The sequence below is a fragment of the Lepidochelys olivacea genome, assembly GCF_965140295.1.
Source record: "Lepidochelys olivacea isolate rLepOli2 genome assembly, chromosome: 26".
Lineage (NCBI taxonomy): Eukaryota > Metazoa > Chordata > Testudines > Cheloniidae > Lepidochelys > Lepidochelys olivacea.
The window spans coordinates 9631650-9647397 of NC_140436.1; the positions used below are offsets into that span (position 1 = coordinate 9631650).

Here is a 15748-nt window from a genome sequence, read left to right on the forward strand (position 1 = left end):
TTGGCATCAATCAATCAAACTCTCTCTATATCTATATCTATATATATCAATGTCTATCTATCTACATATATATGAGCTGACAGCAATACGCAATATAATAAAGAATTAATTGGAAAAAATGAAAAATGTGCTAAAGTAGCTAAGAGGAGAAACATGTAGAGCATGCAAAGGTGACTCAAACACACACAGAATGCCACTCTCCCTGTGCTAATACTTGGTTCAATCAGATTATTTCTGAACTAAAGCAGATTATCCCAATGTTATTAAAACATTAACTTTGACAGGGAAAGTGGGAAGTGAGAGAACACATGATAGCAAGAGTTCTCATCTGTTAATTTATTGGGCTGACCACAACATGTTCAAGATTTGTGCACTTTGAAGTCCTGGCTTTAAAGGTTTCAAAAAGAAATGTGAATTCTCATTTTATCTAACATCATTCCATTCTGTGATTGCATTCTTTCTCTAAACTGTGCCCAGATGTCAAATCCAATAAGAGCATTAATTAGGTCTGATTTCTTTAATGGTCTAGTTTTATTAAACCCTTGGCAGGCATGACGACAGTGCAGCTTGTGCCAGCAACAAACTCTGAGTCTGGAAATACAAAACACACACACACACCCCACACTACACAAACACCAATACCAAAGACCTGCATAAGTTTGCAATGAAATGGGTAGCATAGGTTTTCAACTAAGTAGGCCTGTCTTGGGATATCAGTCACGGGCCAAGATTTTCAGAAGTAGATTTTGGAAGCCTCCATTTTTTTAAGGTGGCCAACATAAAAAAGGGGCCTGATTTTTACAGAGTGCTGAGTAGGGCAGTGCCCTACCTCAAAGGGGTGTTGTGAGGATAGATACGCTGAAGACTGTAAGGTGCTCAGCAATAGGCGTGGGGAGGGAGGGGCTATAAGTATCTTAGACAGCATGTGAAGAGCTTTGAGACCCTAAGATATACACCAGTGCAGTGTTATCATCCCTCTGCATCCTTGTAGGTTCATGTCTCCTCCTCCTCCACTGACCTAATGTTCTGCTCCTGAGATTGGCTAACAAAATGAAGTATGGCTAACAAAATCTATGAATTTTGTTGGAGCTGGCTCAAGCTCTGTATGGGTCAGTAAGTAAAATACAAGATGACAGCAATCATCCTTCTAGCTCTGCTTCTAGAGAACTAAGTGACACAACCAGCCCATTCTTTTGTTCCATCCTCTCACTGAAGTGTCTGTTTTCTGCATGTCAGATTGATTCGAGTTAAAAAAAAAAAAAAAAAAAGTCCTAGAGCACATGGAATGATGTCTAACAGTCTAAATCATCAAGAGCGACTGACAGGAAAACAACATCGTTACACATGTGAGACCGCACGCAACCAACACTGTCGAACAGGGAGCAATTTACCCTGATCTGCCAGTGAAACACTGCTGTGGGATATCATGCAACTGATGCAGCCAATGCTCAGAACAGTAACCCTCAGGCTAATGGAGCGAGCCACTGAAATCCCATTGAAATTAAAATGGGAGTTAGGCACTTATTGCTCTTGGAATTCTTTGGAAAATCCCATCTGTAAACTATAAACATTCATACAGCATTTTATTGTCTGGTATGTGTAATATAAAATTAGTTATATACATATAAATATTGATTGTATGACTAATATGAATATATGTAATAATAATAATATCTAGCTTTTATTTGGCACTTTTTGGCAGTGGACCTCAGAGAGCTTTACAAGAGGTCAGTATCTCATTATCCCCATTTTACAGATGGGGAAATGGAGGCACAGAGAGGGGAACTGATTTACTCCAGGCCATCAAGAAGGTCAGTGGCAGATCTAGGAATAGAACCCACTTCTCTGATGTTTGAGGCCACTGCTCTATCTAGCAGTCCACACTGCCTAACATATGTACACATGTTAACATACTTTGGAGTTGTTTAGGCCTCTTCCCCCCGTTACGTCTCATGTGAAACAAAAGTATTTTCTTTGTTTGGGGTTATTTTTTGCAATGAAAACCCAGAACATGCTGATGCAAGTGGGCATTTTCTGAGACAGTTTCCAGTTAATGAAAAGGAAAAACAAAACAAAACACCTAGTTTTCCATGAAGAAAAGCTCTGATGAAGACTTTGAGCCAAGTCTCCTACTAACATGCACAAACACGCCCACCATACATAAGACAACAGCATGCTTATTTGTCTTCCTGCCTCACAGTATTGCTGGTATAAGCAATAAGGGATGGGTTGTTGTTGGTTTTTTTGGCTCTTGTAACCTTTCTGCTATTGGAATACTCAGTGGAGTCTCTAAAGAGGCCTACTCTGTTCCTTTCAGAACTCATAACTCATTTTTGAAAAATAATTTAGAATATCTATCAAAACCTACAAGCATTTGCTGAACTGGGGAAAAAGCTTTTCCTGGGTCTCAGTGCAGTATATTACTTCAAAGACTTCAGAAGTTGCTGTAGCTTTCCTGTTTTGGGGTCAATACATCACAAGTTCAGACTATAATGACAACTAATCACAAGCTATGATTTTATCAGCATAATGTAACAGTCGCCATCCAATCAATTGCATAACATTTATTATTACTGCTTACTATTAACTTTGAGAGGCCCCAGCTGAGATCAGAGCCCCATTGTGCTAGATACTGTGGTAAGGAACAATCGCTGCCTCGTGGAGCTTACAGTCTGAAAACAAGAGGTAGACTAAGAAAGGGAAGGAAAAGTTACCACCACGTATGCATTTTGCAGGACTGGCACTTTAGCTGTTGTGGGAGGGGAAAAAAAAAATCAAATCCCTTGCATGGAGGAGGCTTTGAAGAAGATGTGTGAAATGACAGCAACAGAAGCCTGCAAACCGATCCTGGTTTTGGAATATCCTGCAAAAGGGAAGCTTGGATCATTTTTGCTCAACAGTTCACTTTGGCTAAACTCCAAGCAAACTTAGGTCAGTTTTACATCAGTTTTAGGCTGGATTATGGGTATGCCTGGAAGCGATGAGAGAAACCTGTTTTCCACACAATGCCAGGTGAAGCTCAGGGGGGAAAAAAAGATCTCACAAACCTCAGGTCAAATAAAATCACCACGCTACAAAGGGCTTTACTTTGAATTTTTTATGGTCTCTATCAAATTTGATCAAATCTTCCTTAGTTGCTAAAATAGAAAACAGTCAATGTCATGGAAACAATCAAGTTCATCCTAGTGTAAAGGGCAAGCAAAAAGACTTAAGTCCCAATTAAGCCTTCAAAACAAGGGTTTAGGCGGTCCCCAGGACTTGTGTTGGCACTTTGTACAGGGATATATTTCACGATCAGAAACTAAATGCCATTTTCCCCAAAGGGTTTTATAACACAGCCTCTTAATCCAGACATTTTTCAGTCCCATGAAATGTAAGGATATGATATTTCTTCTTAAAATTAACTGACAAGCAAACAAAACTCTGTATTAAAAAAAGAGAGAGAGACTAAGGCCACTGTGAGGACCTGTTCCTTCAGAAGTACAGTCCTACTGAAAGAGCATGAACAATTTTTGCAAAAGGGAGATCTCGAATATGAATAATTTTCTTTGTATTTAACACTTTGAATCCAGTATCCTTTCACTGAGTTGATTAATCTTAGGAAGGACATTCCGGGTACGAGTACACTGCAGCTGGGTGGGTGTAATTCCCAGTTGGGATATACACACATGCACTAGCTTGGTCATAGAATCATAGAAGGTCAGGGTTGGAAGGGACCTCAGGAGGTCATCTAGTCCAACCCCCTGCTTAAAGCAGGACCAATCCCCAATTTTTGCCCCAGATCCCTAAATGGCCGCCTCAAGGAACTCACAACTCTGGGTTTAGCAGGCCAATGCTCAAACCACTGAGCTATCCCTCCCCCCAAACTAACGTGCTAAAAACAGCCAGTGGCCGCAGCTGCCTGGGCAACGGCAGAGTACGTCTTGGATAAAATTGTACTCAGGCAGCCAGGCTGCGCTGCGACTCAGCTCGACCAGAGCTAGCACATGCATATCTATCGACCCAAGCTGGAAATTCTACCTCCTGTGCTGCTGGAGTGGAGACACATCCTAGTTGACTTTTCCATTGGTTTGAACAAATCCAGTTTCCCTCCATTTTAGGAGAACGTGCATTTGGTAAGCAAATTTCTCCTTGTTTTCTCTAATCGGACTGTAAAAGCCCTGCTTGGTTCGCCCAAGTTTTTCTGATTGTTCACAGAGATCAGACAACAGCTGCAAAATTAGTTGTGAGCTGGAAAAATGTTTTCAGATAATGGCATGCAAGACTGCACGCCTTCTTTGTACTAATGGGAATGAGGCAATCATTGTAGCTGTGCCAAAAAATTGCACACCTAACCAAGTCATTACATCACTCTGTACAAGCCCTTTGTGTGGATGAGACATTGAATTCTTGTTTCATTGTTCCATGTGACTCTTGCGGTACTTTTCCCCTCCTTGCCCCTGGATACTCAACTTCCTCCAGTCAGTCGAGTTTTTTTGTGCCAGGGTCTCCTTGAAATCATAGTGGAAGGGTGCCGGCAGGGCATATTCTGTGAGGTCCCTTACACTTCGTGATTCGCTCTCTCCCCATCAATGCTCAAAACAGCCCTCATCTGTTGACCTTCCCAGAATCAGCGGAACTTCAACGGAGCAGAGGCATTATGCTGGCCTGATACACGAGGATGAACTTCACTCTGAATCAATTACTTGCTGTTATTTATTTACCAAGCTCAAGTAATAGGCTTTGGTTAGATTTAAACCAGCTAAAGGAAGGACAGCCTGGAGGTTAGGACACCTATCTGGGATTTGGGAACCCCAGATACAATTCCCTGGTCCACCACAGACTCCCTATGTGATCTAGGGCAAGTCATGCACCCTCTCAGTTCCCCATCAGTAAAATGGGGGGTGGTAGAGCAGTGCTATCCCACGGGGGTGCTGTGAGGATACATGTATGAAGGGTTGTGAGGAGCTGAGGAGGACATTACCGAGATATTTTATTTAGTCATGTCAGAGAGAGCACGACTGCAGAAGTCCCTCAAAACAGTTGAAACTCTAAGGGATTCTTAAGTCATTCTAAAAATATATTACCAGGGAGGAAGGGCAGTGTGGCTGAATGTAAAACAGCTTTGTTCTTCAGGAAAAAAATGACATGTTTATTATTCCTCCTCTTTTGTATCCTCCATTTTTTATCCTCTTGCTCATTTCCACACTGCATACTACTGGAAGTCAACAGTGTAACTGAAAGCTTTGTGAAGATATGTTTGTTCAGTAAACAAGTTAAATGTGTTTGTATAATTCTTACTGAAGTAAGATTTAGCCTTTACTGAATGGCTACATGCTGTGTATTTCTCTCTGCAGATATATGCTTAAAAAAGAAAAAAGAAGAATAAAAAGAAGAGGATTTAAAATAAACAAACAAGCCACCGAAAGTTTCCAGCCATGAATCTTATTATGAAGGAGAGAGAAAGTAAAAGAGGGTGACTGAGGATCTTTCAAAGGATGTGTAATACATTTCCATGACAACTATACATGTACTGAACACAAGGACAAATAAAAAACAATAGAATTATGATGCGAATGTTTCAGAATGAAACAGTGGATAAAAAACGTCAGAGAGATTCTACTGTTGATGTTAAATGGAACTCTTTCCAGAATAAGAGACTGAGAAAGATTGGCAGAATTTGACCCACAGGTAAGAAAACAAACTAGTAAAATGATTTTCACAAGTGTTTGGCATAATACTGCTCCCACTAAGGCAGTCAGGCCGAGTGCTTTTGGAAATCCCACGTATGTGCATCCCAGATTTTTAACTCCTAGAAGATGATTTTTGCAGATACTTCCCCCAAACATCTGCACAGTTAATCTCTCCAAAACCAGAAAGTTCTAGTGAGATAGCCCATCCCATGAGACACGAGCAATAAAGTCAGGGATAAAAATGGTGAGACTTTGGAGATGAAGGAAAAGTCCCTCAATGGGTGAAATACACCCCTGTACAGAAAGCCAGCTCAAGGTCCATGAATTACTTGAAGCCCACTTACGTCCTCAAAATAGAGCTTTGGGCAGTGCATTCACCTTGTGCAGAATCTCCGCAGAGATATAAAATGCATCCGATATTTGACTGTCTACCTCCAAATCAGAAATGGACAGTTATACAGCATTGATACGCTACTGAACCAAACTGGTCCTAGTTGTTTCATTAGCAATAAATGACACAGGTGGTAGAGTTCTGACGTTTACTGAGCATGCACAGAGGCCAGGGACACATGCGTAGAGGCCTGTGTTTGTCGGTAGCAGCCTGGTCACAGCTTGCATTCCTGAGCGTCTGGTTTTGCATGACATTAGGTCCCTCTTTCTCTAGTTCCATTTGTTGCACTACTACCCACAGATGTTGACAGCATTAATTTTGGCTGCATGATGCCATATCAATAAAATTACCTCTGGCGCAGTCTCCACTTCGATCACAAGCCTATTCAGCACCCACTGTGGCCTCTGTGACCCCCAAACAGTGCCAATCTGACTACTACATTGCAGGATTATGCAGAAGGGGAGGGGTACCAAAGGGGCACTTTGCACCAGGCCTCCTATTAGAGAAAGCGCCCAAGCCAATTGCCAGCAGTCAGATTCACAGGCATGGCATTTAATGCACAGTGGAAAACATGCATCAAGCGTGATGCACAGGGGAAAACATAATCCCAACTATATATACAAAATAAAGGGAGTCTAAATGAGCTGTTACCACCCAATGGCTAGTAGCGAAGATGGTCTGGAATAGAAACCCATGGGTGTCCCTAGACCTTTGACTGCCAGATGCTGGGATGAGAAGATCTCTCAAGATCGCTCTGTTCTGTTCCCTCCCTCTGAAGCATCTGGCACTGGCCACTGTCGGAAGACAGGATACTGGGCTAGATGGACCATTGGTCTGACCCAGTCTGGCCATTCTTATGAGGACTGCTCTTCACTACAGTTGCATTTAGCAGCTGTTAGCTGAAGTGAATATTGTTCATGCGTCAGTACTGGAAGCATTCAGCTTTACAACAGCTACTGCATACATACTACTTGCTTAAAGGCAATTCTTTGAAGTTTATAATCTCTTCTCTTTCTTGCGTACTCCTTCCCCCCCTCCCCCCACATGTGTTTTAATGTCTTACCAGGGTGAATTGTGCTTTGGCATGGTCTTTGATACTGTCTTAGTGTGTATTATAAAGATAACAAGAATTGTGGCTACGGGGAGTCTGAACAAGTCCCCAGAGGCATGTTTCTTTTCAGCTCTTGTTTTATCAACAGCTGATGGCATAGAGCGTTAACATGAAGCATCATTAGTATTACAGCTTGTATTAACTTTGCAGGAGGAGATATTTCTTCCACCATTTCCACAGGACTATTGTCTAAAAGCAAAGTAGCAGGTTTCTTGCTAAATAGTGGAAGAATCTATCCCTTGTTAGTCACATTCGGTAGTGCTTTGCTTAGCGAGTACTCTCGCTCATTTTAATGGGACTACTTGACGAGTACTGAGCTGCTGAATGCTAGGATGGAAGGAAGGAAGGAACCTTAGTTTGTATGACCCAGGGAAACTGGTCATCAGAATTGTAAGGGCGGGAAACTGCTGGCGGAGTATTTGGAGTTTTTAGGTTGCCTGGCTTACTGGCAGTGGATTATATATTAATGGTACTGAAGAACTTGTATGGAGTGTGGAGAGGTGCCATTTTCATTTGCCTAGCATTTTTATAAAGCTAAGTAAACAATTAAGAAGTCATTTGAACCATCAAACTTAATTCAACGTGAAGGCAAACCAAAAGTTTACAGACTCAACATGTCCAGATCTATTACTAATCCTTGTTAACAGAGACCATACAACCCCTCCCCACCCACCAACATTCACAAAAAAGGCATCTCAAAACATATTTCCCTCTTTTCTGGTAAAAATTTGACTATATGGCACTTTTATCAAAATTTTAAACATTTAAAAAGATCGAACAGCTCTAAATTCCACAACAAGGAGGGAAGAATCTATTAGCTCACGTATCCGGTCTATAAGATCTAAAGTCCGAGGAACCACATTTCAGTGCCCACTGGGTCAGCTCAGCCTTCTTAAAGTAGATAAATAACCAAGTAATAAATGAATGAATACGATTGAAAGTGACTCTTTTGGATGACACTTCATCTAAATCACTCTGGTCCCCAAATTGAGTGTTCATACAACCTCATGGCACAAGTTTCTCCTTTGTGGACAGCAAGAAAACAAACTCATCTTATTCCCTGCTTCTGTGAACTGAACCAGTGCCCACTGGAGTCCATGGAATGAGGCCCACTCACTTCAATAGGCTTTGGACCGTGTACCAAAAGAAAGATTCCTTTTCGGCACTTTCAAAGTCAGGTTTGAAAAATGCACTTCTGTGAGTGCAGTCCCACTTGTTTCTCACCCTAAGCTACAGACAGTTTTCACCAGCATAACCTCTCATTACTATATGTAGCACAGTGTTTAAGCATATACATTTTGTTGATAGCTGTCACTTCAATTAGTTCACCAGTTGATTTTGTGTAATTACAATAGTTTGTCATTTGGTTGTTCTCACTAATTTGTAGTCTCACTTATATAAATTAGATTGATTTATAGGAGTGTTTGCGTGGATTACCTTGTATGCGCAAATTGCAACTGGAGCTCTCCTTAGCCTGCTTGATCATTTCACTGCATCACGCACTCCCACTGGTGGTTTTTATTTTTTGACCTAGGTGATAAAAAGAGAAATCACTGATGAGAACAAAGTGCTGGTATTCCTGAGACCAGATGTTCTTCCCTTGTTGCCTGGGCATTTTGAGTAGGCTGAATTTTAGAGAAGGCAAGTGAGGCAACCCTTATTTAAAAAGAAAGAGTGATTATTCTTGCATTGAAAGTGGTTAGAAAAGGACAGTGGGGGGCAAGACTCCTGTGTTTTATTCTCAGCTCTGCCAATGACTCGGTGTGACACCTTGGGCAAATCATTTAACCTCTCTGTACCTCAATTAACTCAAGTGTAAAATAATTAATTCAGATTTATAATTATACAGCAGCTTTCATCAGGGGATCACAAACTGACTCAAATTATTATTAATAATAGTTCCAAACATCAGAGTTCCCTGCAGTATTACTAGTCTGCTCAAGGCCATCACTGTAGAATGGACACACATCGCTCTGTGTTGTAAATGCAACATTGTATAGCATTTATAACACAGGTAACTACTTAAAAGCATAAGCCGCAAATGCCTCAAGGCCTGATTTTCCATTGCAATGTACCTTGTGTAATTACTATAGCTGTGTGAAATGGGCGTAAAACATTACCAGATCAGAATGGCAGTGTTCTGCATTCACTTTGCACTGGTGAAAATTTCTAGATAAGGTCCAGCCAAGAATCAGGACCCCAGATATTAGCACTCTATTAATGTTCCAACTGTGTATCATTAGTGTAAAGTATGCACATTCTGAAAAGTCATGAAAACATTTCTAATCAGATTAGATTTTGCAAAACTAGAGCTGGCTGAAAAACAGAATTTCTGTCCTACTGAAAATTGAGATGTTGGAAGAAAAATTGATCCTGAGTCAGGACAAAAAGAAAAACCTTTAAATTTCTCATAGAAATTCCAGAAACAGCTCTGTGCAAATCCCCTTGGTTGGTAACCAAAATATAATGCTTTGAGTGAGGGCTACATTGTGGCTTTGCTGCTAGCCTTTGAAAAAAAGAAGCAGTACACAGCTGCACCATCCCAGAAACAACACAGGGACAGAACTATGCTGCACGATTACTGACCCACACCACCAACAAATTATTTCTCCCCCTTATGGCTAATCCACTTCACTAACTGGTGTGTAGAGAAAGACAGAGTCTAGGTTCTATACACTCCCTATCCAGCCGTTGCCCACCTGCTTAGGGAGGAGAAAGGTGTAGTGGGCTCCCTGTGACCAGAGCCAAGGTCTGGTAGCACCACAGGGGCATTACTAGGGCCTGAATGGGGTGTGGGGTAGTTTCTTACCCGCTTTTGCGTCTCTGCACAGGCACATAATCGAGCCCCAAACTGGCAGTGTAGGGAAGTCACTAAAGAATATCTCATTGGGATATTGTGATGATAAATACATTGAAAGTGGAGTCGTGCAGGTAACAACTTCCAATTCTTGGGGAAAATCTACAATTTCTACGTTTGTTTTTATGAACCTTTAAAGTTCACTGGGGGCTGGAGGAGGTGTCAAGCGAAACATTTCGTTTTTATTTCAAAATCGTTTTGATTATCACATAATCTTGCATAAAATACATTTCAAATCAAAAAGTCACCTCAGAATGAAAATGTTCCATTCCGAAAGCGTCAAAAGGTTCCTCTCCCCCATGCCCGCAACCGAACTTGGTCAAAATAGACACGTTCCCATGGAAAGTTTCAGTTTGGATGAAACCACATATTTTGATGGAAAAGCGTTCCATCAGAAAGTTTTTGACCAGCTCTAATTAAAAGATTATGAGGGTGTAGCCAGGGTGGTCACCCCGCTCCTGCCTGGAAGGGCTTCTTAAACCAGCCCTGGGAGAGGACTGGGGCAGGGGAAACGCTGGGCTGAGTGGAAGACAGCCTCTGCTGTGGCCACGCCCCAAACAGACCCGGCTGACCCTATAAAAGCCAGTGAAGGCAGGAGCCGGGGCACTCTCTCTCTAGCCTGTGGAGAGGGAAGGACCTGGCTGCTGGGAGTATACCAAGGTATCTGAGGTAGAGCAGGGCTGGGGGAAGGCCAGAGGAGCTGGGGAGCTCTGGCCTGGAAACTCCCCAGGCTGCAGGCCTAGTGGAAGGCTAAATAGGTACTGGAGTTGCAGGAGGCAGCCCAAGGGGTAGGCAGAGGCAGCAGGTCCAAATCCCCCTCGCCTATGACGAGTGGCGCTTACACTGCAGTCGGCCCCAGGGAACAGGGGCGAGGTGATGAGTGGCAGTGGCCACAGACTGAGGCGAGGTGGGGGTTGGGGGTTCCCTGGGGAGGGGAGACCCAGATCTGTGCAGGGTACTGCAGGTGGCAGCACCCCGGCATGAAAGGGGGCACCGAGGTCCAGGAGGGACTTGGGGCTCAGCGGCAAGCGAGACACCGGCCTGCAGAGGGCGCTCCGGAGGCTGGTGAGCTGGTAACCAGCAAGAGGCGCCGCAGAGGTGAGTCTGACACCGTTACAGCGGTGCACAGATACTACAGTCATAAGGGACATGCAACTACAACAGACAGATCCCCACAGCAGAAATTATGGGAATAATGGCACCTTAAATCTTCTCAGGCAGAAATTAACTAGTTAGATTCTTAAGAGATGCAAGGTTAAAAAAAACCAAACAAACCCACAACGTATCAACTTTTTTGAAGTTGACCATGCAGTATGCCCCCCAAAAAGTGCCCCCTCCCTGCCAAAAAAGACGCAGCTGAGAAGTGGCACAGGATTGCTGCCAATTCAAAGCCCTGTCTATACCCTGCAGCATTAGAAAATCAGACAACTCTTGTTTTTACTATAAATAAATAAAAGATGGAGGAGGAAAACGCCTCTTGCTTACAGCAGTGTAAATCAGGAGTAACTCCGCAGTGAAGTTTTGCTGGAGTAAAGGAGAGGAAAGCAGGCTTCGGGTTCCATAAAACCAGAACATCAGACTCAAAATAGTCTAACTGCAGTCTCATCAGACAGTAAGAGAGAAGAAACAATGTCGAGAAAACTATAATTTCATTGCAGAGGTCTGATGATATCAGACCAAACCTGAAGTGATACTGGAGCAGGTTGTTAAAGATTGAATTACTACTTGAGCTTGCAGTCATCAGAAAGAGACCGATACCTTCTTCTATTCTATAGATTATATTAGATATACATTATCTGCCGACAGCATCTCCCAAGATAGCACGTTGTTTACTCAATATGTTGCTTGGATAGGGCTCTATCAAGGCCATAGGTGCCAGGTAAACAGGCTCTTACTCCTAGCATCTGAAATAACTGGGTACAATTAACTTAGACTTGAATAAAGACTGGGAGTGGATGGGTCATTACACAAAGTAAAACTATTTCCCCATGTTTATTTCCCCCCCACACCCACCCCTACTGTTCCTCAGACGTTCTTGCCAACTGCTGGAAATGGCCCACCTTGATTATCACTGCAAAAGGTCCTCCCCCCTCCCCCCAGCCCTGGCTCTCCTGCTGGTAATAGCTCACCTTACCTGATCGCTCTTGTTACAGTGTGTATGGTAACACCCATTGTTTCATGTTCTGTGTTTATATATGTCTCCCCACTGTATTTTCCACTGTATGCATCCGATGAAGTGAGCTGTAGCTCACAAAAGCTTACGCTCAAATAAATTGGTTAGTCTCTAAGGTGCCACAAGTCCTCTTGTTCTTTTTGCAGATACAGACTAACACGGCTGTTACTCTGAAACCTGAAATAACACTGCAATTGTCAGTTCATTAGCGATCAGTCTCATCCCTGGAACAGAAGAGTGCACGTGTTACTGCCACATGCTTGTTTCATCTCATCATATCCCTTTGACTTGAGGATCATGAGGGTTCAAATCAAAGGATTTTTGTTACGCTGTTAAGCTTTTCAACCATCACTGCTGGGCTGGGATGCAGATAACTATTCATAAAGACAGTGAAGCTACACGGTAGGTTTTGACTTTATTTCCCTCACTTCTCTTTGTATACAGTATTGAAGCTGTGTATAAAAAAATAAAACAAACAAAAAAACCTCAGACACCCCTGCCCTTTCAGGCTAAGTTCTACTTTTTTTTTTCCTGCATGACAGATGTCACTTCAAGTTGCTAGGTCTGCATGTATCGACTGTAATGGAAATGGACCAGATCCCCAGGTAATTTAAGTAACTTTCAGCTACAGTGATTTACGTCAGCTGAGAATCTGGCCCACTGAGCTTAAAATTTATGTAGGATTTTTCCATATTCTCCAGATACTTGGCAAACTTGTTTATAATTTAGTTCTCTCGACAGTGTAGATTGGGAATACAATTTTCAAGAGTGCTTGGGTGATTTATGATCCTAAATCCCATTGTAAATCAATGTGCACCAGAATTTCACACAGCTGGGAAAAACTCCTAGGATGAATCCGTGTTTTGTTTTGCACACAGAACCCAAACTCCCCACTTTTTTAGGCCAGGATCTCAGACTCACCCATCATTTCTACTCCTTTTTATTTACATATTAAACTTGTAGACAGCAATATAAACTGCTTGCTAATCCAGGTTTCCCAGGAGGTAATGTTTTTCTCCTCTGTTCAAATGCTGCAACCAACTGTCCTTGAAAGGCCCGAAAAAAAGGACGCAAGAGACAAGAGCTGGAAGTTCCATGCTCCAGCTATTATTCTTTCGGGGGGGAAAGGTATGCTGCCTTTGCATCAGTCTAGGCAAACAAAACTGATTTCAAACAAGCTCACACCAACCCAATTTAAAGTCCACACACCAGGTTGTTTTAATCAGTCTCTCTAGCCTGTCCAAACACTAACCAGGTAGACTTCTTCTGAGGCAAGAGAAAGGATTCCCCGACAGGTTTAGTGCTCCAGTTGGCTAGCAAAGTCCCTTCTTCCTCAGCCTCAGGAAGTACTTCTCTCCAGCCCCCTGCTGTCTTCTGCAGAGATGGCTTTTTGGAGCTGTTATCAGTTTCACCTGCAGCATGCCTGGCTTCCTTGTCTCCACCTTAATCTCTTCCTTACCCTTTGTATGCCTAGGGCCCATTATGGGAATGAAATCCATATGTGGCGAAGTGTCACGTCCAGCAGCTCACGTGGGAAATAATGAGCACAACCGGTTCCCCGGGGAGTTAAACAAAAACAGCCCCCACCTCACCCCAGCAGCCCCTCAACAAAACATGCAGACAGAGAATGTAGTGAAGAATCACAGGTGGGCTGACATGTTACAGATGCACAGCTGAGGCACACGTGCTCTGTGTTCCTACAGCTGAGCAAAATACACACACAATGGGGTTTCCTCCTCCTTCGCCCACCCTTCTGTTTTCAAAATCAATAACACTTTGGAAAACAGTCAGGATTCCTAATTCATCCATTGTCTAGGTTGTTCCGAACTATCAGATGCTGCTTTGAAGCAATCCTGTCAATTAATAAACATTCTGTTTCAGCACCCGTTGGGTGTTATTAATAGCTTGTCTTGTATATTCACATTTCTTCCAGTTGAACAGATATATTTTGTTCCAAGAATCAGCGAAATTAGATGAAAGAGACAGATTAGGTTATTTTACTGCAGTGGTTCTCAACCTTTCCAGACGACTGTATCCCTTTCAGGAGTCTGATTTGTCTTGCGTACCCCCAAGTTTCACCCCACTTAAAAACTACTTGCTTACAAAATCAGATAAAAAAATACAAGTGTCACACCATATTATTACCTAAAAATTGCTTACTTTCTCATTTTTACCACACAATTATAAATCAATTGGAATATAAATATGGACTTTCATTTCACTATATAGAGCAGTATAAACAAGTTATTGTCTGTATGAAATTTTAGTCTGTACTGACTTTTAGTGCTTTTTATGTAGTCTGTTGTAAAACTAGACAAATATCTGGATGAGTTGATGTACCCCCTGGAAGAACTCTACGTATCCCTAGGGGTACACGTAGCCTGGTTGAGAACCACTGATCTACTGGTGCTGCAAGGCCATGTTAGCTGATGGGATTATGTGAACTGTTTTCTGATGGCAGTACTCTCTGCTCAACGTTTTCCAAAGTGATTCACAATTTTGGGGTCCTATTTTGAGACGCAATATTAAGGCGGCAATTGCTCATCACTTTTTGAATATCAGACTCCATTAAGGTGTCTGAAGTTCCCAAAATCACTAGTCCTTTTTTTAAATTTTAGTCCCTTGCGTTTTGTTTCACTTTGCAGGTTTGGCTGAACCCTAAAATTTCAATTGACTTAGCACTGAAACACAGATATGTCTCACTTTGTCATGAAAGCTAAACCACAACGTTCATCTGGAAGAACTGCATGGAGTTCAAAGTTTTTCAGATTAGTTTACTAGTCCGAGTTCACAAACCCTTTTCTCCATGCAACTGAAACCAACGTTTCCCCCCCACACACACACACTTCTCAAGGAATACCATGTTTTATAGAAAAGGTTTTCTAACTGAAGAGAATCCTGTGATCTTGGTTTGGGAAATTTGGATAGGGATCCAGTTCTGAACTTGGCAACTCAGGTCTCTACAACTGAGTTCAACACAGCATTTTGCAAAAGCGCTATTAAAATGACCACAGAAGCCGCCATGAGTCACTTAAAATCTGGTTGCTACAAAGTAGGAGAACAATGAACTGCTGCTGTAATTTCTGCAGGATGTCAAGAACACCACACACTTATGTTTATGTTAAGTGGGCCCTGGATAGCACTACTTCTTCACACATGTATTGATGGAATTGTGTTTAGTTGACTGTTCCATGCTACAGGAGCGAGAGTATGATTCAGAAGCCCTTGCCAATTCAGAAATATAACAGATACTTCACCTGCTTGCTTCCCATAGGTCTGCCAGCAACCTAATAGAATTAGGTGCTTTCTGAATGGACAAGTAATCTCTAAATAAGCAGTTCCATATTAGCGCTTAGCCTTCGCTGTGTTCATTCCTCCATGGTAATGTAGGATTATGAAGAGTAACACCTCCAAAATACGCACACACACACAGAATATTTTTTTATACTGTGCATGTATAAAATGTAGATATACACATTTTTAAAGAGGTAACTGTGTGCTTGGAGCACTAGCCTAGGACTTGGGATTTTTAGGTTTAAATCCC

The 15748-nt window shown here is 42.2% G+C and overlaps 1 protein-coding gene across 2 annotated transcripts in view; it reads right to left on the reverse strand.

Annotated features, from left to right (window-relative positions):
• Positions 1 to 15748, reverse strand: part of LRRTM4 (leucine rich repeat transmembrane neuronal 4) — a 991574-nt gene that overhangs the window by 893057 nt on the left and 82769 nt on the right. For both annotated transcript variants that reach the window (XM_084615241.1, XM_084615240.1), the window contains exon 2: positions 8612 to 8704. The gene's annotated coding sequence lies outside the window, so the exon portion shown is untranslated. The remainder of the gene's footprint in view (positions 1 to 8611; positions 8705 to 15748) is intronic.